The sequence below is a fragment of the Pseudophryne corroboree genome (assembly GCF_028390025.1).
Source record: "Pseudophryne corroboree isolate aPseCor3 chromosome 3 unlocalized genomic scaffold, aPseCor3.hap2 SUPER_3_unloc_52, whole genome shotgun sequence".
Classification (NCBI taxonomy): domain Eukaryota; kingdom Metazoa; phylum Chordata; class Amphibia; order Anura; family Myobatrachidae; genus Pseudophryne; species Pseudophryne corroboree.
Genome location: NW_026967544.1, coordinates 718,027 through 739,613, shown reverse-complemented (window position 1 = coordinate 739,613; position 21,587 = coordinate 718,027). Strand labels below are relative to the sequence as shown.

The 21,587-nt window shown below is 48.9% G+C and overlaps 1 long non-coding RNA gene and 1 pseudogene across 1 annotated transcript; both read right to left on the bottom strand.

Moving 5' to 3' along the window:
* Positions 1-21,587, bottom strand: part of LOC134984421 (zinc finger protein 585A-like) — a 146,590-nt pseudogene that overhangs the window by 31,976 nt on the left and 93,027 nt on the right.
* Positions 1,105-9,898, bottom strand: LOC134984422 (uncharacterized). The gene is made up of 3 exons (XR_010191747.1): positions 9,811-9,898; positions 3,652-3,683; positions 1,105-1,183 (listed from the first exon to the last, which is right to left on the bottom strand). It is a non-coding gene; the product is annotated as an uncharacterized LOC134984422 (long non-coding RNA).

The following is a 21,587-nucleotide window of genomic DNA, read 5'->3' as shown; positions in this document are numbered from 1 at the left end:
GTGGTCAGATCTCTGGGCTGGTAACACACAGTGACATGATGTGAGGAGGAGAGCAGGAGTATAATAGGGGCTGATGGCTCCTGATGTATGAGATACACCAGAGAGAGTGGGGAGGAGACTGGTCAGATCTCTGGGCTGGTAACACACAGTGACATGATGTGAGGGGGAGAGCAGGAGTATGATAGGGGCTGATGGCTCCTCACTCCCCTACTGGGCAAATACATTTCCCTCATTAGTCTGTACTGACAGAGAAGGGTGTAGGATAAGAGATTGCTGTAGTGACTGAGCAAGGAGAATATGTGATTCTTTTCTGTAATAAGTGTTTATTACTCACCTGTGCTGATATCTGTAGGGATCTCCTCCTCTTTACACTGCTGATCACCCGTCACATACATCTCTTCTTCTCCCCCTGTATCTTCTGCCTTCATATCAGTCACATACGTCTCTTCTTCTCCCTCTATATCTTCAGCCTTTATATCAGTCACATACGTCTCTTCTTCTTCCTCTGTATCTTCTGCTTTTATATCACTCACATACGTCTCTTCTTCTCCCTCTATATCTTCTGCCTTTATATCAGTCACACACGTCTCTTCTTCTCCCTCTAGATCTTCTACCTTTACAACAGTCACATACGTCTCTTCTTCTCCCTCTATATCTTCTGCCTTTATATCAGTCACATACGTCTCTTCTTCTTCCTCCATATCTTCTGCCTTTATACGAGAAAGACGTTCTACCTAAATAACCCAAAAAATACATTGGCATTTGCATACTGTTTGATTAAATTGAGGTGAAATAGTATAATATCAGTGTATAAGACACACAGCTCCTCTACAGATCATATAGTGACGGTCACTTTGGTATATTGGGGAGACCCTAAATCCCACCTACCTGATCCTCCTGTGGGGTCCAGTGATTTTCCTCTGTACAATCCTGGGAATACAGAGGACGGGGACATCTCTCTGGGGTATCTCTGTTACTGGGTCCATCTGTAGGAGACACACAGTGACCGAGTACAGTGTATATATGTGATTATCAGATGATGTGTGTATATAGGAGCCCCCATACCTGCTCTCCCCTGTACAATACATAACAGTCTCCTCTTACCCAGTGATGTGAGGGGCCGGTGATTCTCCATCATCACGTCCTTGTACAGACCCCTGTGTTCCTCTATATACTCCCTCTTCTGCATGGAGACATAGACAGTGACATCCTGACACCTTATAGACACCTGACACACACAGTGATACAGTCATCACCCAGACACATCCCCTGGTGTTACTGTATAATGCCCCATTCCCGGCAGTCACCTCTCCAGTCACCACCCAGACACATCCCCTGGTGTTACTGTATAATGTCCCATTCCCAGCAGTCACCTCTCCAGTCATCACCCAGACACATCCCCCGGTGTTACTGTAGAATGCCCCATTCCCAGCAGTCACCTCTCCAGTCATCATCCAGACACATCCCCTGGTGTTACTGTATAAAGCCCCATTCCCAGCAATCACCTCTCCAGTCATCACCCAGACACATCCCCTGGTGTTACTGTATAATGTCCCATTCCCAGCAGTCACCTCTCCAGTCATCACCCAGACACATCCCCTGGTGTTACTGTATAATGTCCCATTCCCAGCAGTCACCTCTCCAGTCATCACCCAGACACATCCCCTGGTGTTACTGTATAATGCCCCATTCCCAGCAGTCACCTCTCCAGTCATCACCCAGACACATCCCCTGGTGTTACTGTATAATGCCCCATTCCCAGCAGTCACCTCTCCAGTCATCACCCAGACACATCCCCCGGTGCCACTGTACTCCCAAGTCACCTCAGACCCCAGTCATGTTCCTGTATTATTACTATAGATATAAGTGACATTATTGTGACGCTCCCAGATCCCCTCATCTCCTCAGTCATGTCCCTGTATTATTACTATAGATACAAGTGATGTCACTGTGACACTCCCGGTCCCCTCACCTCTCCAGTGATGTCCCTGTATTATTACTATAAATATAAGTGACGTTATTGTGACGCTCCCAGATCCCCCTCATCTCTCCAGTCATGTCCCTGTATTATTACTGTAGTACTCTAGTGATTTGAAGGCCTTGGGACACTATGATGGGGCAAATCAATGAATGAATGTGTAGATCTATAAGGTAATAGAGATGCTGCCAACTGATGTATACCATATATGTGATAATAACTTGGATGTTTCTAGTGATCCAATAATGTATAGTGTTTAAGCATGTTATTATTCTGTGCCTGCTGAAGGTGAGGGGACTCTGGTAAGCGTGCAGTGTGCGGGGGAGATCATGGAGAAGCTTCCAGAGGTCCCGTGTGCTGAGAGAGGTGGCTGGGCGCGTGTAGTGGCGGTTTTGTTGGTGGGCTGACTAAGGGGAGAGAAAAAGGCTGGCGGCTGAGACAAGGGAGCTTACAGGAAGGCGGTTCCCTGCGAGTGAGAGAGCCCCTGTGGGGGAAAGGAATTGGATGTCTCCTGCTGTGGGTGAGAAGCGCTGTGTTAATTTCCCTAGGTGGACGCCGAGCAGGGTTGTGCCGATGCCTGGTTGTCACGGAGAATGCTGGGAGGCGGAGTGCTGGCGGGACAGGCTAGTACATGGGAGGAGACCGCAGTGTGGGCAGCAGCTACCAGGAGACCAGCAGTAGCAGACAGCTTCCCCCCCAAGGCAAAGCTGTGTACCTCATCCCATCCAACCCGCAGGAAGAGCCCGGTTGTTGGTGGAGGGGTCGGGGGGAGGTCCATACCGGGCACACTATCATTTTAAGTGCAGGATGCCCCCATATAAATCCTGCTAATCTGCATTCTCCCCTATCATCCTTTAACTATTAAAGTACCAGTAAATATCACCTCTAGAGACTCCATATCCATTAGATAATGACCAGCCGGGTAGCAGTCATAGAGTGCGGTGGTGTATAATGATGAAAGCAGCTCGGAGAGGGCGCAGGGTCGCCTAAACTTGGAAATTATACACTAGGGAGACTTTAAGCACCCCTCACCTATCAGAGACAGGTGCCAATAACCGGGACTTCTGCACGTTCTGGAGACAGCCCCACGAATCTACAGTGGGGCTATGCTTATACTGGGACAGGTAACACAGATCATCACCCCACTATATGTAACGAGTAGACCACGGGTATCAGGGATTCCAGAGTGGACAGCTCCACGTACTACCTTCTTGTTTCAGGTTGTCTAGGAGCGCTACAATTAGATCTTCCATGGAAACCATATTATTCATTGCCGTGAAGCAGGGATTGCTCAACAATCGTGAGGACAATTGCTCCAAGTGGATACCCATATAACCCAGAGTACTTCTTATACACAGACACGAAAGGGCCGCAACCGTGCACGATTATAGTAAGAGAACCTGGGTGGTTTTTCAAACACAGCCCCACAACTTTCTTGTGGAATCGTATTTTATGTATTGCATGCATTACCTTATGTATAGGTGGGGTATATTATTATGCATAGGTGGGGTATATTATTATGTATAGGTGGGGTATATTATTATGTATAGGCGGGGTATATTATTATGTATAGGTGGGGTATATTATTAGAACGGTACATGGTTTGAGTATTATATGATATAACTGTATAGGGTGGCCTATAACTTCTTACATATTAAAACTAGTATACTTACTTGTGGAACTGTCTTCGTATCTGTGGAAGAGCCTGAAATCACAAAGGAAAGGTACGATAGGTAAATGTGCATAGTCCTATCTGGTTACATTACATACTAATGTTATAGGCGACCACTACAGGGGTAGTTTATTTCTTAGGTGATTAGAGTATTGGGCTCTAAATAGCTTGGGTTGAGGCACAGTGCACATATACACTGTACCCCCAGGGAAAAATAAGAATTTACTTACCGATAATTCTATTTCTCGTAGTCCGTAGTGCATGCTGGGAACTCCGTAAGGACCATGGGAAATAGCGGCTCCGCAGGAGACTGGGCACAAAAGAAAAGCTTTAGGACTACCTGGTGTGCACTGGCTCCTCCCCCTATGACCCTCCTCCAAGCCTCAGTTAGGATACTGTGCCCGGACGAGCGTACACAATAAGGAAGGATTCTGAATCCCGGGTAAGACTCATACCAGCCACACCAATCACACCGTACAACTTGTGATATGAACCCAGTTAACAGCATGATAACAGAGGAGCCTCTGGATAGATGGCTCACAACAACAATAACCCGAATTGTTAACAATAACTATGTACAAGTATTGCAGATAATCCGCACTTGGGATGGGCGCCCAGCATCCACTACGGACTACGAGAAATAGAATTATCGGTAAGTAAATTCTTATTTTCTCTGACGTCCTAGTGGATGCTGGGAACTCCGTAAGGACCATGGGGATTATACCAAAGCTCCCAAACGGGCGGGAGAGTGCGGATGACTCTGCAGCACCGAATGAGAGAACTCCAGGTCCTCCTCAGCCAGAGTGTCAAATTTGTAAAATTTTACAAAGGTATTTGACCCTGACCAAGTAGCAGCTCGGCAAAGTTGTAACGCCGAGACCCCTCGGGCAGCCGCCCAGGATGAGCCCACCTTCCTTGTGGAGTGGGCATTTACAGATTTTGGCTGTGGCAGGCCTGCCACAGAATGCGCAAGCTGAATTGTATTACAGATCCAGCGAGCTATGGTCTGCTTAGAAGCAGGAGCACCCAGCTTGTTGGGTGCGTACAGGATAAACAGCGAGTCAGATTTTCTGACTCCAGCCGTCCTGGAAACATATATTTTCAGGGCCCTGACAACGTCTAGCAACTTGGAGTCCTCCAAGTCCCTAGTAGCCGCAGGCACCACAATAGGCTGGTTCAGGTGAAACGCTGACACCACCTTAGGGAGAAACTGAGGACGAGTCCTCAATTCCGCCCTGTCCGAATGGAAAATCAGATAAGGGCTTTTACAGGATAAAGCCGCCAATTCTGACACGCGCCTGGCCGAAGCCAGGGCCAACAGCATGACCACTTTCCATGTGAGATATTTTAAATCCACAGATTTAAGCGGTTCAAACCAATGTGACTTTAGGAACCCCAAAACTACATTGAGATCCCAAGGTGCCACTGGAGGCACAAAAGGAGGCTGTATATGCAGCACCCCCTTGACAAACGTCTGAACTTCAGGAACTGAAGCCAGTTCTTTCTGGAAGAAAATCGACAGGGCCGAAATCTGAACCTTAATGGATCCCAATTTGAGGCCCATAGACACTCCTTTTTGCAGGAAATGCAGGAATCGACCCAGTTGAAATTCCTCCGTTGGGGCCTTCCTGGCCTCGCACCACGCAACATATTTCCGCCAAATGCGGTGATAATGCTGTGCGGTTACATCCTTCCTGGCTTTGATCAGGGTAGGGATGACTTCCTCCGGAATGCCTTTTTCCTTCAGGATCCGGCGTTCAACCGCCATGCCGTCAAACGCAGCCGCGGTAAGTCTTGGAACAGACAGGGTCCTTGCTGGAGCAGGTCCCTTCTTAGAGGTAGAGGCCACGGGTCCTCTGTGAGCATCTCTTGAAGTTCCGGGTACCAAGTCCTTCTTGGCCAATCCGGAGCCACGAGTATAGTTCTTACTCCTCTCCGCCTTATAATCCTCAGTACCTTGGGTATGAGAGGCAGAGGAGGGAACACATACACCGACTGGTACACCCATGGTGTTACCAGAGCGTCCACAGCTATTGCCTGAGGGTCCCTTGACCTGGCGCAATACCTGTCCAGTTTTTTGTTGAGGCGGGACGCCATAATGTCCACCTTTGGTTTTTCCCAACGGTTTACAATCATGTGGAAGACTTCTGGGTGAAGTCCCCACTCTCCCGGGTGGAGGTCGTGTCTGCTGAGGAAGTCTGCTTCCAAGTTGTCCACTCCCGGAATAAACACTGCTGACAGTGCTATCACATGATTTTCCGCCCAGCGAAGAATCCTTGCAGCTTCTGCCATTGCCCTCCTGCTTCTTGTGCCGCCCTATCTGTTTACGTGGGCGACTGCCGTGATGTTGTCCGACTGGATCAGCACCGGCTGACCTTGAAGCAGAGGTCTTGCTTGGCTTAGAGCATTGTAAATGGCCCTTAACTCCAGGATATTTATGTGAAGTGATGTCTCCAGGCTTGACCACAAGCCCTGGAAATTTCTTCCCTGTGTGACTGCTCCCCAGCCTCGCAGGCTGGCATCTGTGGTCACCAGGACCCAGTCCTGAATGCCGAATCTGCGGCCCTCTAGAAGATGAGCACTCTGCAACCACCACAGGAGAGACACCCTTGTCCTTGGGGACAGGCTTATCCGCTGATGCATCTGAAGATGCGATCCGGACCATTTGTCCAGCAGGTCCCACTGGAATGTTCTTGCATGGAATCTGCCGAATGGGATTGCTTCGTAGGAAGCCACCATTTTTCCCAGGACCCTTGTGCATTGATGCACTGAGACTTGGCCTGGTTTTAGGAGGTTTCTGACTAGCTCGGATAACTCCCTGGCTTTCTCCTCCGGTAGAAACACCTTTTTCTGGACTGTGTCCAGGATCATCCTTAGGAATAGAAGACGTGTCGTCGGGATCAGCTGCGATTTTGGGATATTGAGAATCCACCCGTGCTGCCGCAGCACTACTTGAGATAGTGCTACTCCGACTACCAACTGTTCCCTGGATCTTGCCCTTATCAGGAGATCGTCCAAGTAAGGGATAATTAAAACTCCTTTCCTTCGAAGAAGTATCATCATTTCGGCCATTACTTTGGTAAAGACCCGGGGTGCCGTGGACAATCCAAACGGCAACGTCTGAAACTGATAGTGGCAGTTCTGTACCACAAACCTGAGGTACCCTTGGTGAGAAGGGTAAATTGGGACATGGAGGTAAGCATCCTTGATGTCCAGAGACACCATATAATCCCCTTCTTCCAGGTTCGCAATCACCGCTCTGAGTGACTCCATCTTGAATTTGAACCTCTGTATGTAAGTGTTCAAGGATTTCAGATTTAAAATGGGTCTCACCGAGCCGTCCGGCTTCGGTACCACAAACCGCGTGGAATAATACCCCTTTCCCTGTTGCAGGAGGGGTACCTTGATTATCACCTGCTGAAAATACAGCTTGTGAATGGCTTCCAATACCGCCTCCCTGTCGGAGGGAGACGTCAGTAAAGCAGACTTTAGGAAACGGCGAGGGGGAGACGTCTCGAATTCCAATTTGTACCCCTGAGATACCACCTGGAGGATCCAGGGGTCCACTTGTGAGTGAGCCCACTGCGCGCTGAAATTCTTGAGACTGGCCCCCACCGTGCCTGAGTCCGCTTGTAAAGCCCCAGCGTCATGCAGAAGCGGGAGAGGGCTTCTGTTCCTGGGAACTGGCTGTTTGCTGCAGCCTTTTTCCTCTCCCTCTGCCACGGGGCAGAAATGAGGAGCCTTTTGCCCGCTTGCCCTTATGGGGCCGAAAGGACTGCGCCTGATAATACGGCGTCTTCTTATGTTGAGAGGCTACCTGGGGTAAAAATGTGGATTTCCCAGCAGTTGCCGTGGCCACCAGGTCTGATAGACCTACCCCAAATAACTCCTCCCCTTTATAAGGCAATACTTCCATATGTCTTTTGGAATCAGCATCACCTGACCACTGCCGCGTCCATAACCCTCTTCTGGCAGAAATGGACAGCGCACTTACTCTTGATGCCAGTCGGCAAATATCCCTCTGTGCATCACGCATATATAAAAACGCATCTTTTAAATGCTCTATAGTCAGTAATATACTGTCCCTATCCAGGGTATCAATATTGTCAGTCAGGGAATCCGACCAAGCCACCCCAGCACTGCACATCCAGGCTGAGACGATTGCTGCTCGCAGTATAACACCCGTGTGAGTGTATATACATTTTAGGATATTCTCCTGCTTTCTGTCAGCAGGTTCCTTAAGGGCGGCCGTATCAGGAGACGGTAGTGCCACCTGTTTAGACAAACGTGTGAGCGCTTTATCCACCCTAGGGGGTGTTTCCCAACGTGCCCTATCCTCTGGCGGGAAGGGGTATGATGCCAATAACCTTTTAGGAATTATCAGTTTTTTATTGGGGGAAACCCACGCTTCATCACACACTTCATTTAATTCCTCAGATGCAGGAAAAACTACAGGTAGTTTTTTCTCACCAAACATAATACCCTTTTTAGTGGTACCTGTACTATCAGAAATGTGTAAAACATTTTTCATTGCCTCAATCATGTAACGTGTGGCCCTACTGGAAGTCACATTCGTCTCTTCATCGTCGACACTGGAGTCAGTATCCGTGTCGGCGTCTGTATCTGCCATCTGAGGTAACGGGCGTTTTAGAGCCCCTGATGGTCTTTGAGACGCCTGGACAGGCACAAGCTGAGTAGCCGGCTGTCTCATGTCATCAACCGTCTTTTGTAAAGAGCTGACACTGTCACGTAATTTCTTCCATAAGCCCATCCACTCAGGTGTCGACTCCCTAGGGGGTGACAACTCCATTACAGGCAATTGCTCCGCCTCCACATCATTTTCCTCCTCATACATGTCGACACAATCGTACCGACACACAGCACACACACAGGGAATGCTCTGATAGAGGACAGGACCCCACTAGCCCTTTGGGGAGACAGAGGGAGAGTATGCCAGCACACACCAGAGCGCTATATATATATTGGGATAACACTATACAGAGTGTTTTTCCCCCTTATAGCTGCTGTTTATATTATTACTGCGCCTAGTGCCCCCCCCTCGTTTTACCCTTTTCTGTAGTGCAGGACTGCAGGGGAGACGTCCTTCCAGCGGAGCTGTGAGGAAAAATGGCGCCAGTGTGCTGAGGAGATAGGCTCCGCCCCCTTCTCGGCGGACTTTGTTCCCGCTTTTTTCAGGAATCTGGCAGGGGTTAATATACATCCATATAGCCCTGGGGGCTATATGTGATGTATTTTAGCCAGCCAAGGTGTTTATATTGCTGCTCAGGGCGCCCCCCCCCAGCGTCCTGCACCCTCAGTGACCGGAGTGTGAGGTGTGCATGAGGAGCAATGGCGCACAGCTGCAGTGCTGTGCGCTACCTTGGTGAAGACTGATGTCTTCTGCAGCCGATTTTCCGGACCTCTTCTTGCTTCTGGCTCTGTAAGGGGGACGGCGGCGCGGCTCTGGGACCGGACTCCGAGGCTGGGCCTGTGTTCGGTCCCTCTGGAGCTAATGGTGTCCAGTAGCCTAAGAAGCCCAATCCACTCTGCACGCAGGTGAGTTCGCTTCTTCTCCCCTTAGTCCCTCGATGCAGTGAGCCTGTTGCCAGCAGGTCTCACTGAAAATAAAAAACCTAAAACTAACTTTTTCTAAGAAGCTCAGGAGAGACCCCTAGATTGCACCCTGCTCGGTCGGGCACAAAAATCTAACTGAGGCTTGGAGGAGGGTCATGGGGGGAGGAGCCAGTGCACACCAGGTAGTCCTAAAGCTTTCTTTAGTTGTGCCCAGTCTCCTGCGGAGCCGCTATTCCCCATGGTCCTTACGGAGTTCCCAGCATCCACTAGGACGTCAGAGAAATAAAAGGACACAACAGGCTGCTCCCTCTATATAATAATTTCTGGAAACCACAGGTTGATCCCCCAGTAAAATAATAATAACAACAACAACAACAGGACACCACAGGCTGCTCCCCCTGTATAGTAATAATAATAGGACACCACAGGCTGCTCCCCCTGTACAATAATAATAATAATAACAGGACACCACAGGCTGCTCCCCCTGTATAGTAATAATAACAGGACACCACAGGCTGCTCCCCCTGTATAGTAATAATAACAGGACACCACAGGCTGCTCCCCCTGTATAGTAAGACGCCATTACCTGATCTCTACGGACACTGAGGATTCCAGTGTGTGGAATGGAATGCAGTGACCGGAAGTCAGGTGGAACGCACAGGCCGGAAGTAGGGTATGATTGGCACAGGCCGCTTCCTAGTTACTGGCCCCTCCCCTCCAACACCCCGCCCACAGCCCGCCCTTTATAATGACTATTACCATACATGTCCTCAGTGCAGGATGCCGGCGGCCATTTTCTTGTAGACCAGTCCGGCAGCAGCTGCTGCAGCAGCAATAGGGTCCCTGGCCGTGTAGTGACGTCAGGAGCGGCGGCCATTTTCCCCTGGTCTGAGCTCCGCCTTCCTTCTATCATTCCCACAAGGCAGCAGGAGCAGAGAGCAGCCATTGCTGTGTCTGGCAGCAGGTAATGATATTATTATTATTATTCTATAGGCTGAGCAGCTCTGGTGTCAGGTTCTGTACTACAGGGGGAGCAGCCTCTGGTGCCTTGTTATAGTGCAGCTGGAGCAGCCTCTGGTGCTGCATTATCCCTGTACAGGTGGCTGACACTCTAGTGTCCTATTACTGTATTACAGGTGGCGCAGACCCCGCCGTTACCGTAATACAGGTGGAGCAGACCCCGCCGTTACCGTAATACAGGTGGCGCATATCCCGCCGTTACCGTAATACAGGTGGCACACACCCTGCCGTTACCGTAATACAGATGGCGCAGACCCCGCCGTTACTGTAATACAGGTGGCGCAGACCCCGCCGTTACTGTAATACAGGTGGAGCAGACCCCGCCGTTACCATAATACAGGTGGCGCAGTCCCCGCCATTACCCTAATACAGGTGGTGCAGACCCCGCCGTTACCGTAATTCTATACAGAGATAGGGGCCTGTGTTGTATTAATATACAGGGGAGCTGTATTAATATACAGGGGAGCAGCATGTGTGGTCCTACTCTACAGAGGGACCCCGCCGTTACTGTAATACAGGTGGAGCAGACCCCACCGTTACCGCAATACAGGTGGCGCAGACCCCACCGTTATCGTAATACAGGTGGCGCAGACCCCGCCATTTCCGTAATACAGGTGGCGCAGACCACGCCGATACCATAATACAGGTGGCGCGGACCCCGCCGTTACCGTAATACAGGTGGCGCGAACCCAGCCGTTACCGTAATACAGGTGGCGCAGACCCCGCCGTTACCATAGTACGGGGAACGCAGACCCCACCGTTACCGTAATACGGGGAACGCAGAACCCTCCGTTACCATAATACAGGGGGGCGCGGACCCCACCGTTACCGTAATACAGGGGGGCGCGGACCCAGCCATTACCGTAATACAGGTGGTGCAGACCCCGCCGTTATCGTAATACAGGTAGCGCAGACGCCACCGTTAGTGTAATACAGGTGGCGCAGACCCTGCCGTTACTGTAGTACAGGTGGAGCAGACCCCGCCGTTACCATAATACAGATGGCGCAGACCCCGCCGTTACCCTAATACAGGTGGTGCAGACCCCGCCGTTACCGTAATTCTATACGGAGATAGGGGCCTGTGTTGTATTAATATACAGGGGAGCTGTATTAATATACAGGGGAGCGGCATGTGTTGTCCTACTCTAAAGGGGGAGCGGCCTGTGTTGCCCTTTTATACAGGGGGATGGGTCTGTTGTGTCTTGTTACTATTATATAGGGTGAGCGGCATGTATTGTCTTTCTATACAGAAGGAGTGGCCTGTGTTGTCATAATATACAGGGGTAGCATTCTGTGCTATCGTAATATACAGGGGTAGCATCCTGTGTTGTCATAATATACAGCGGTAGCGGCCTGTGTTGTCATAATATACAGGGGTAGCATCCTGTGTTGTCATATTATACAGCGGGAGCGGCCTGTGTTGTCATAATATATAGGGGTAGCATCCTGTTTTGTCATAATATAAAGAGGTAACATCCTGTGTTGTCATAATATACAGGGGTAGCATCCTGTGTTGTAATAGTATACAGGGGGAGTGGCCTGTGTTGTCATAATATAGAAGTGGAGCAGCCTGTGCTGTCATAGTATACAGGGGGAGTGGCCTGTGTTGTCATAATATACAAGGGTAGCATCCTGTGCTGTTTTAGTATACAGGAGGAGCAGCCTGTGTTGCAATAATATACAGGGGTACATCCTGTGTTGTCATAATAGACAGAAAGAGCAGCCTGTGGCATCCTACTCTACAGGGGGAGCAGCCTGTGGTGTCCTGTTGTTGTTATTATTATTATTTTATTATTATTATTATACAGGAGGATCAGCCTGTGGTGTCCTGCTATTATTATACAGGAGGAGTAGCCTGTGGTGTCCTGTTATTATTATACAGAGGGAGCAGCCAGTGGTGTACAGTTATTATTATAATACAGGGGGAGCAGCCAGTGGTGTCCTATTATTATTATAATACAAGGGAAGCAGCCTGTGGTGTCCTATTATTATTATAATACAAGGGAAGCAGCCTGTGGTGTCCTGTTGTTATTATTATTATACAGTAGGAGCAGCCTGTGGTGTCCTGTCATACAGGATGAGCAGCCTGTGGTGTCCTGTTATTATTATATTGGGGAACCATTATTATTATTATTTTCTCTAACGTCCTAGTGGATGCTGGGGACTCCGTCAGGACCATGGGGAATAGCGGCTCCGCAGGAGACAGGGCACAAAAGCAAGCTTTTAGGATCACATGGTGTGTACTGTCTCCCCCCCCTATGACCCTCCTCCAAGCCTCAGTTAGGTTTTTGTGCCCGGCCGAGAAGGGTGCAATCTAGGTGGCTCTCTTAAAGAGTTACTTAGAAAAAGTTTTTAGGTTCTTTATTTTCAGTGAGTCCTGCTGGCAACAGGCTCACTGCATCAAGGGACTTAGGGGAGAGATTTTCAACTCACCTGCGTGCAGGATGGATTGGATTCTTAGGCTACTGGACATAGCTCCAGAGGGAGTCGGAACACAGGGCTCGCCCTGGGGTTCGTCCCGGAGCCGCGCCGCCGACCCCCCTTGCAGACGCTGAAGATGAAGAGGTCCGGAACCAGGCGGCAGAAGACTCTCAGTCTTCATCAGGTAGCGCACAGCACTGCAGCTGTGCGCCATTGTTGTCAGCACACTTCACACAGCGGTCACGGAGGGTGCAGGGCGCTGGGGGGGGGCGCCCTGGGCAGCAATGTATAATACCTGTATGGCGAAAAATACATCACATATAGCCCTTGAGGCTATATGGATGTATTTAACCCCTGCCAGATATCTAAAACTCCGGAGAAGAAGCCCGCCGAAAAGGGGGCGGGGCCTATTCTCCTCAGCACACAGCGCCATTTTCCCTCACAGAAAGGCTGGTGGGAAGGCTCCCATGCTCTCCCCTGCACTGCACTACAGAAACAGGGTTAAAACAGAGAGGGGGGGCACTGATTTGGCGATATGTATATATATTAAAATGCTATAAGGGAGGAACACTTATATAAAGGTTGTCCCTGGATAATTATAGCGTTTTGGTGTGTGCTGGCAAACTCTCCCTCTGTCTCCCCAAAGGGCTAGTGGGTCCTGTCCTCTATCAGAGCATTCCCTATGTGTGTGCTGTATGTCGGTACGTGTGTGTCGACATGTATGAGGAAAATATTGGTGAGGAGGCGGAGCAAATTGCCTGTAATGGTGATGTCACTCTCTAGGGAGTCGACACCGGAATGGATGGCTTATTTATGGAAATTATGTGACAATGTCAACACGCTGCAAGCCGGTTGACGACATGAGAGGGCCGGCGAACAAATTAGTATCTGTCCAGGCGTCTCAAACACCGTCAGGGGCTGTAAAATGCCCATTTACCTCAGTCGGTCGACACAGACCCAGACACGGACACTGATTCCAGTGTCGACGGTGAAGAAACAAACGTGTTTTCTTTTAGGGCCACACGTTAAGGGCAATGAAGGAGGTGTTACATATTTCTGATACTCCAAGTACCACAAAAAAGGGTATTATGTGTGAGGTGAAAAAACTACCTGTAGTTTTTCCTGAATCAGATAAATTAAATGAAGTGTGTGATGATGCGTGGGTTTCCCCCGATAGAAAATTATTGGCGGTATACCCTTTCCCGCCAGAAGTTAAGGCGCGGTGGTAAACACCCCTCAGGGTGGATAAGGCGCTCACACGCTTATCAGAACAAGTGGCGGTACCATCTACGGATAGGGCCGTACTTAAGGAGCTAGCTGATAGGAGGCTGAAAAATATCCTAAAAAGTATACACACACATGCTGGTGTTATACTGCGACCAGCGATCGCCTCAGCCTGGATGTGCAGAGCTGAGGTGGCTTGGTCGGATTCCCTGACTAAAAATATTGATACCTTTGACAGGGACAGTATTTTATTGACTATAGAGCATTTAAAGGATGCATTTCTATATATGCGAGATGCGCAGAGGGATATTTGCACTCTGGCATCAAGAGTAAATGCGATGTCCATATCTGCAAGAAGATGTTTATGGACACGACAGTGGTCAGGTGATGCAGATTCCAAACGGCACAAAGATGTATTGCCGTATAAAGGGGAGGAGTTATTTGGGGTCGGTCCATGGGACCTGGTGGCCAGGGCAACTGCTGGAAAATCCACCGTTTTTTACCCTAAGTCACATCTCTGCAGAAAAAGACACCGTCTTTTCAGCCTCTGTCCTTTCGTCCCTATAAGAGTCATATCTGCCCAGGGATAGAGGAAAGGGAAGAAGACTGCAGCAGGCAGCCCATTCCCAGGAACAGAAGCCCTCCACCGCTTCTACCAAGTTCTCAGCATGACGCTGGTACCGTACAGGACCCCTGGATCCTACAAGTAGTATCCAAGGGGTACAGATTGGAATGTCGAGAGGTTTCCCCCCTCGCAGGTTCCTGTAGTCTGCTGTACCAATGTCTCCCTCCGACAGGGAGGCAGTATTGAAAACAATTCACAAGCTGTATTCCCAGCAGGTGATAATAAAATTACCCCTCCGACAACAAGGAAAGGGGTATTACTCCACACTATATGGTGGTACTGAAGGCTAGGTGAGACCTTTTCTAAATCTGAAAAATTTGAACACTTACAAGGGTTCAAATCCAGATGGAGTCACTCAGAGCAGTGATAGCAAAGAACAAGGGGACTATATGGTGTCCCGGGACATCAGGGATGCTTACCTCCATGTCCCAAAAATTTGCCTTTTCTCACCAAGGGTACCTCAGGTTCGTGGTACAGAACTGTCACTATCAGTTTCAAGACGATGCCGTTGGATTGTCCAAGGCACCCCGGGTCCTTACCAAGGTAATGACCGAAAGGAGGATTCGTCTTCAAAGAAAATGGACGACCTCCTGATAAGAACAAGGTCCAGAGAACAGTTGGAGGTCGGAGTAGCACTATCTCAAGTAGTTCTACGACAGCACGGGTGGATTCTAAATATTCCAAAACCGCAGTTGTTCCGACGACACGTCTGCTGGTCCTAGGGATGATTCTGGACACAGTCCAGGAAAAGGTGTTTCTCCCAGAGGAGAAAGCCAGGGAGTTATCCGAGCTAATCGGGATCCTCCTAAAACCAGGAAAAGTGTCAGTGCATCATTGCACAAGAGTCCTGGTAAAAATGGTGGCTTATTACGAAGCGCTTCCATTCGGCAGATTTCACGCAAGAACTCTTCAGTGGGATCTGCTGGACAAATGGTCCGGATCGCATCTTCAGATGCATCAGCGGATAACCCTATATCCAAGGACAAGGGTGTCTCTCCTGTGGTGATTACAGAGTGCTCATCTTCTAGAGGGCCGCAGATTCGGCATTCAGGATCGGATGCTCGTGACCACGGAGGCCAGCCTGAGAGGCTGGGGAGCAGTCACACAAGGAGTGTGATCAAGTCTGGAGAATTCTCTCCACATAAATATACTGGAGCTAAGAGCAAATTTATAATGCTCTAAGCTTAGCAAGACCTCTGCTTCAAGGTCAGCCGGTATTGATCCAGTGGGATAACATCACGGCAGTCGCCCACGTAAACAGAAAGGGCGGCACAAGAAGCAGGAGGGCAGTGGCAAAACTGCAAGGATTTTTCGCTAGGCGGAAAATCATGTGATAGCACTGTCAGCAGTGTTCATTCCGGGAGTGGACGACTGGGAAGCAGACTTCCTCAGCAGGCACGACCTCCACCAGGGAGAGTGGGAACTTCATCGGGAAGTTTTCCGCATGATTGTGAACCGTTGGGAAAGACCAAAGGTGGACATGATGGCGTCCCGCCCGAACAAAAAATGGGACAGGTATTGCGCCAGGTCACGAGACCTTCAGGCGATAGCTGTGGACGTCCTGGTAACACCGTGGGTGTAACAGTCGGTGTATGTGTTCCCTCCTCTGCTTCTCATAACCAAGGTATTGAGAATTATAAGACATAGAGGAGTAAGAACTATACTCGTGGCTCCGGATTGGCCAAGAGGGACTTGGTAACCGGAACTTCAAGAGATGCTCACAGAGGACTAATGGCCTCGGGAGCTAAGAAGGGATTTGCTTTCAGCAAGTACCATGTCTGTTCCAAGAGGAACCGTGGCATCGGCCTTTAAGAAAGGACCTGCTCCAGCAGGGACCTTGTCTGTTCCAAGACTTACCGCGACTGCGTTTGACGGCATGGCGGTTTGAACGCCGGATCCTAAGGGAAAAGGCATTCCGGAAGAGGTCATACCTACCCTGGTCAAAGCCAGGAAGGAGGTGACCGCACAACGTTATCACCACATGTGGTAAAAATATGTTGCGTGGGTGAGGCCAGGAAGGCCCCACGAAAAAAATTCAACTAGGTCGATTTCTGCACTTCCTGCAAACAGGAGTGTCTATGAGCCTCAAATTGGGGTCCATTAAGGTTCAAGTTTCGGCCCTATAGATTTTCTTCCAGAAAGAATTGGCTTCAGTTCCTGAAGTCCAGACGTTTGTCAAGGGAGTATTGCATATACAGCCCTTGTGTGCCTCCAGTGGCACCGTGGGATCTCAACGTAGTGTTGGGATTCCTCAAATCATATTGGTTTGAACCACTCAAATCTGTGGATTTGAAATATCTCACATGGAAAGTGACCATGCTGTTGGCCCTGGCCTCGGCCAGGCGATTGTCAAAATTGGCGGCTTTGTCTTACAAAAGCCCATATTTGATTTTCCATTCGGACAGGGCAGAACTGCGGACTCGTCCCCAGTTTCTTCCTAAGGTGGTGTCAGCGTTTCACCTGAAACAACCTATTGTGGTGCCTGCGGCTACTAGGGACTTGGAGGACTCCAAGTTGCTAGACGTTGTCAGGGCCCTGAAAATATATATATATATATATATATATATATATATATATATATAATTCCAGGACGGCTGGAGTCAGAAAGTCTGACTTGCTGTTTATATTGTAGGCACCCAAAAAGCTGGGTGCTCCTGCTTCTAAGCAGACTATTGCTCGTTGGATTTGTAGTACAATTCAGCTTGCACATTCTGTGGCAGGCCTGCCACAGCTCAAAATCTGTAAATGCCCATTCCACAAGGAAGGTGGGCTCATCTTGGGCGGCTGCCCGAGGGGTCTCGGCTTTACAACTTTGCCGAGCAGCTACTTGGTCAGGGGCAAACACGTTTGCTAAATTCTACAAATTTGATACCCTGGCTGAGGAGGACCTGGAGTTCTCTCATTCGGTGCTGCAGAGTCATCCGCACTCTCCCGCCCGTTTGGGAGCTTTGGTATAATCCCCATGGTCCTGACGGAGTCCCCAGCATCCACTAGGACGTTAGAGAAAATAAGATTTACTTACCGATAAATCTATTTCTCATAGTCCGTAGTGGATGCTGGGCGCCCATCCCAAGTGCGGATTGTCTGCATTACTTGTACATAGTTATTGTTACAAAAAAAATCGGGTTATTATTGTTGTGAGCCATCTTTTTTAGAGGCTACTTCATTGTTATCATACTATTAACTGGGTTCAAATCACAAGTTGTACGGTGTGATTGGTGTGGCTGGTATGAGTCTTACCCGGGATTCAAGATCCTTCCTTATTGTGTACGCTCGTCCGGGCACAGTACCTAACTGAGGCTTGGAGGAGGGTCATAGGGGGAGGAGCCAGTACACACCATGTGATCCCAAAAGCTTGCTTTTGTGCCCTGTCTCCTGCGGAGCCGCTATTCCCCATGGTCCTGACGGAGTCCCCAGCATCCACTACGGACTATGAGAAATAGATTTATCGGTAAGTAAAATCTTATTATTATTATAATACAGGCGCAGCAGCCTGTGGTGTCCTGTCATTATTATTATTATACAGAAGGGAGCAGCCTTTGGTGTCTTTTATTATTACCATAAAGGGAGAGCAGAATGAGGTGTCCTGATGTTATTAGTATAATACGGGGGGAGCAGGTTTTTGTGTATGGTTATTATTATACAGGGACAGCAGCTTGTGGTGTCCTGGTATTATTTTATTATTATTATTATTATTATTATTATTATTATTATAATACATTGGGAGTGGTGGTGATGTCACAGTAATTTCACTTATATCTATAGTAGTAATACAGGGACATGACTGGGGAAGTGAGGGGGATCTGGGAGTGTCACATTTACATCACTTATAACTATAGTGATAATACAGGGACATGACTGGGGAGGTGAGGGGATCTGGGAGCTTCACAGAGGCATCACTTATATCTACAGTAATAATACAAGGACATGAATGGGGAGGTGAGGGGATCTGGTAGAGTCACAGTGACATCACTTATATCTATAGTAATAATACAGGGACATGACTAGGGGGGTGAGGAGGATCTGGGAGCGTCACATTTACATCACTCATAACTATAGTGATAATACAGGGACATGACTTGGGAGGTGAGGGGATCTGGGAGCTTCACAGTGACATCACTTATATATATAGTAATAATACAGGGACATGACTGGGGAGGTAATGGGATCTGGGAATGTCACAGTGACATCACTTATATCTATAGTAATAATACAGGGACATGACTGGGGAGGTGAGGGGATCTGGGAATGTCACAGTGACATCACTTATATCTACATTAATAATACAGGGACATGACTGTGGAGATGAAGGGGTCTGGGAGTGTCATAGTGACATCACTTATATCTATAGTAATAATACAGGGACATGATGGGGGGTGAGGGGAATCTGGGAGCGTCACATTTACATCACTTATAACTATAGTGATAATACAGGGACATGACTGGGGAGGTGAGGGGATCTGGGAGCTTCATAGTGACATCACTTATATCTATAGTAATAATACAGGGGCATGTATGGGGAGGTGAGGGGATCTGGGAGCATCACTGTGACACCACTTATATCTATGGTAATAATACAGGGACATGAGTGGGGAGGTGAGGGGGATCTGGGAGCGTCACATTTAATTCACGTATAACTATAGTGATAATACAGGGACATGACTGGGGAGGTGAGGGGATCTGGGAGCTTCACAGTGACATCACTTATATATATAGTAATAATACAGGGACATGACTGTGGAGGTGAGGGGATCTGGGAGCATCACTGTGTCACCACTTATATCTATAGTAATAATAAAGGGACATAAGTGGGGAGGTGAGGGGATCTGGGAATGTCACTGTGACATCACTTATATCTATAGTAATAATACATGGACATGACTGAGAAGGTGAGGAGAACTGGGAGCGTCACAGTGACATCACTTATATCTATAGTAATAATACAGAGACATGACTGGGGAGGTGAGGCAATCTGGGAATGTCACAGTGACATCACTTAAATCTATAGTAATAATACAGGGACATGACTGCTGAGGTGAGGGGATCTGGGAGCCTCACAGTGACATCACTTATATCTATAGTAATAATACAGGGACATGACTGGGTGATATAGAGGGGGATCTGGGAATGTCACAGTAACACCACTCATTTCAATAGTAATAATACAGGGACAAGACTGGGGAGGTGAGGAGATCTGGGAATATTTAAAGTGATATTGATGTCTCTCCCATTTAGCAGTATTACACCATACTAAAGAAGACATCCGGTGAGCGTGAGACCCCCAGCATCCATCCTCATGTTGCAGGTGGACTAAGCAGGACCTAGAGCCCCATCACGGTGCCTCCACCTCACTCACTGACTTACTGATACATAAGAGACACAATGACCAGAAGATCCTGGAACTCACAAAAAAGATAATTCAGCTGCTGACTGGAGAGGTGACTGCTGGGAATGGGACATTATACAGTAACACCGGGGGATGTGTCTGGGTGATGACTGGAGAGGTGACTGCTGGGAATGGGACATTATACAGTAACACCAGGGGAAGTGTCTGGGTGATGACTGGAGAGGTGACTGCTGGGAATGGGACATTATACAGTAACACCGGGGGATGTGTCTGGGTGAAGACTGGAGAGGTGACTGCTGGGAATAGGGCATTATACAGTAACACAAAGGGATGTGTCTCGGTGGTGACTGGAGAGGTGACTACTGGGAATGGGGCATTATACAGTAACACCAGGGGATGTGTCTGGGTGATGACTGGAGAGGTGACTGCTGGGAAGGGGACATTATACAGTAACACCAGGGAAAGTGTCTGGGTGATGACTGGAGAGGTGACTGCCTGGAATGGGACATTATACAGTAACACCAGGGGACGTGTCTGGGTGATGACTGGAGAGGTGACTGCTGGGAAGGGGACATTATACAGTAACACCAGGGGATGTGTCTGGGTGATGACTGGAGAGGTGACTGCTGGGAATGGAGCATTGTACAGTAACACCAGGGGGAGTGTCAGGGTGATGACTGGAGAGATGACTGCTGGGAATGGGACATTATACAGTAACACCGGGGGATGTGTCTGGGTGATGACTGGAGAGGTGACTGCTGGGAATGGGACATTATACAGTAACACAAAGGGACGTGTATCGGTGATGACTGGAGAAGTGACTGCTGGGAATGGGGCATTATAAAATAACACCAGGGGATGTGTCTGGGTGATGACTGGAGAGGTGACTGCTGGGAATGGGACATTATACAGTAACACTGGGGGATGTGTCTACGTGATGACTGGAGAGGTGACTGCTGGGAATGGAACATTATACAGTAACACAAAGGGATGTGTCTCGGTGGTGACTGGAGAGGTGACTGCTCGGAATGGGGCATTATACAGTAACACCAGGGGATGTGTCTGGGTGATGACTGGAGAGGTGACTGCTGGGAATGGAACATTATACAGTAACACCAGGGGATGTGTCTGGGTGATGACTGGAGAGGTGACTGCTGGGAATGGGACATTATACAGTAACACCAGGGGAAGTGTCTGGGTGATGACTGGAGAGCTGACTGCTGGGAATGGGACATTACACAGGAACAGCGGGGGATGTGTCTGGGTGATGACTGGAGAGGTGACTGCTGGGAATGGGACATTATACAGTAACACCAGGGGAAGTGTCTGGGTGATGACTGGAGAGGTGACTGCTGGGAATGGAACATTATACAGTAACACCAGGGGATGTGTCTGGGTGATGACTGGAGAGGTGACTGCTGGGAATGGAACATTATACAGTAACACCAGGGGACGTGTTTGGGTGATGACTGGAGAGGTGACTGCTGGGAATGGGACATTATACAGTAACACCAGGGGACGTGTCTGGGTGATGACTGGAGAAGTGACTGCTGGGAATGGGGCATTATACAGTAACACAAGGGGATGTGTCTGGGTGATGACTGCCGGGAATGGGGCATTATACAGTAACACCGGGGGATGTGTCTGGGTGATGACTGAAGAGGTGACTGTCGGGAATGGGACATTATACAGTAACACCAGGGGACGTGTTCTATAAGGTGTCAGG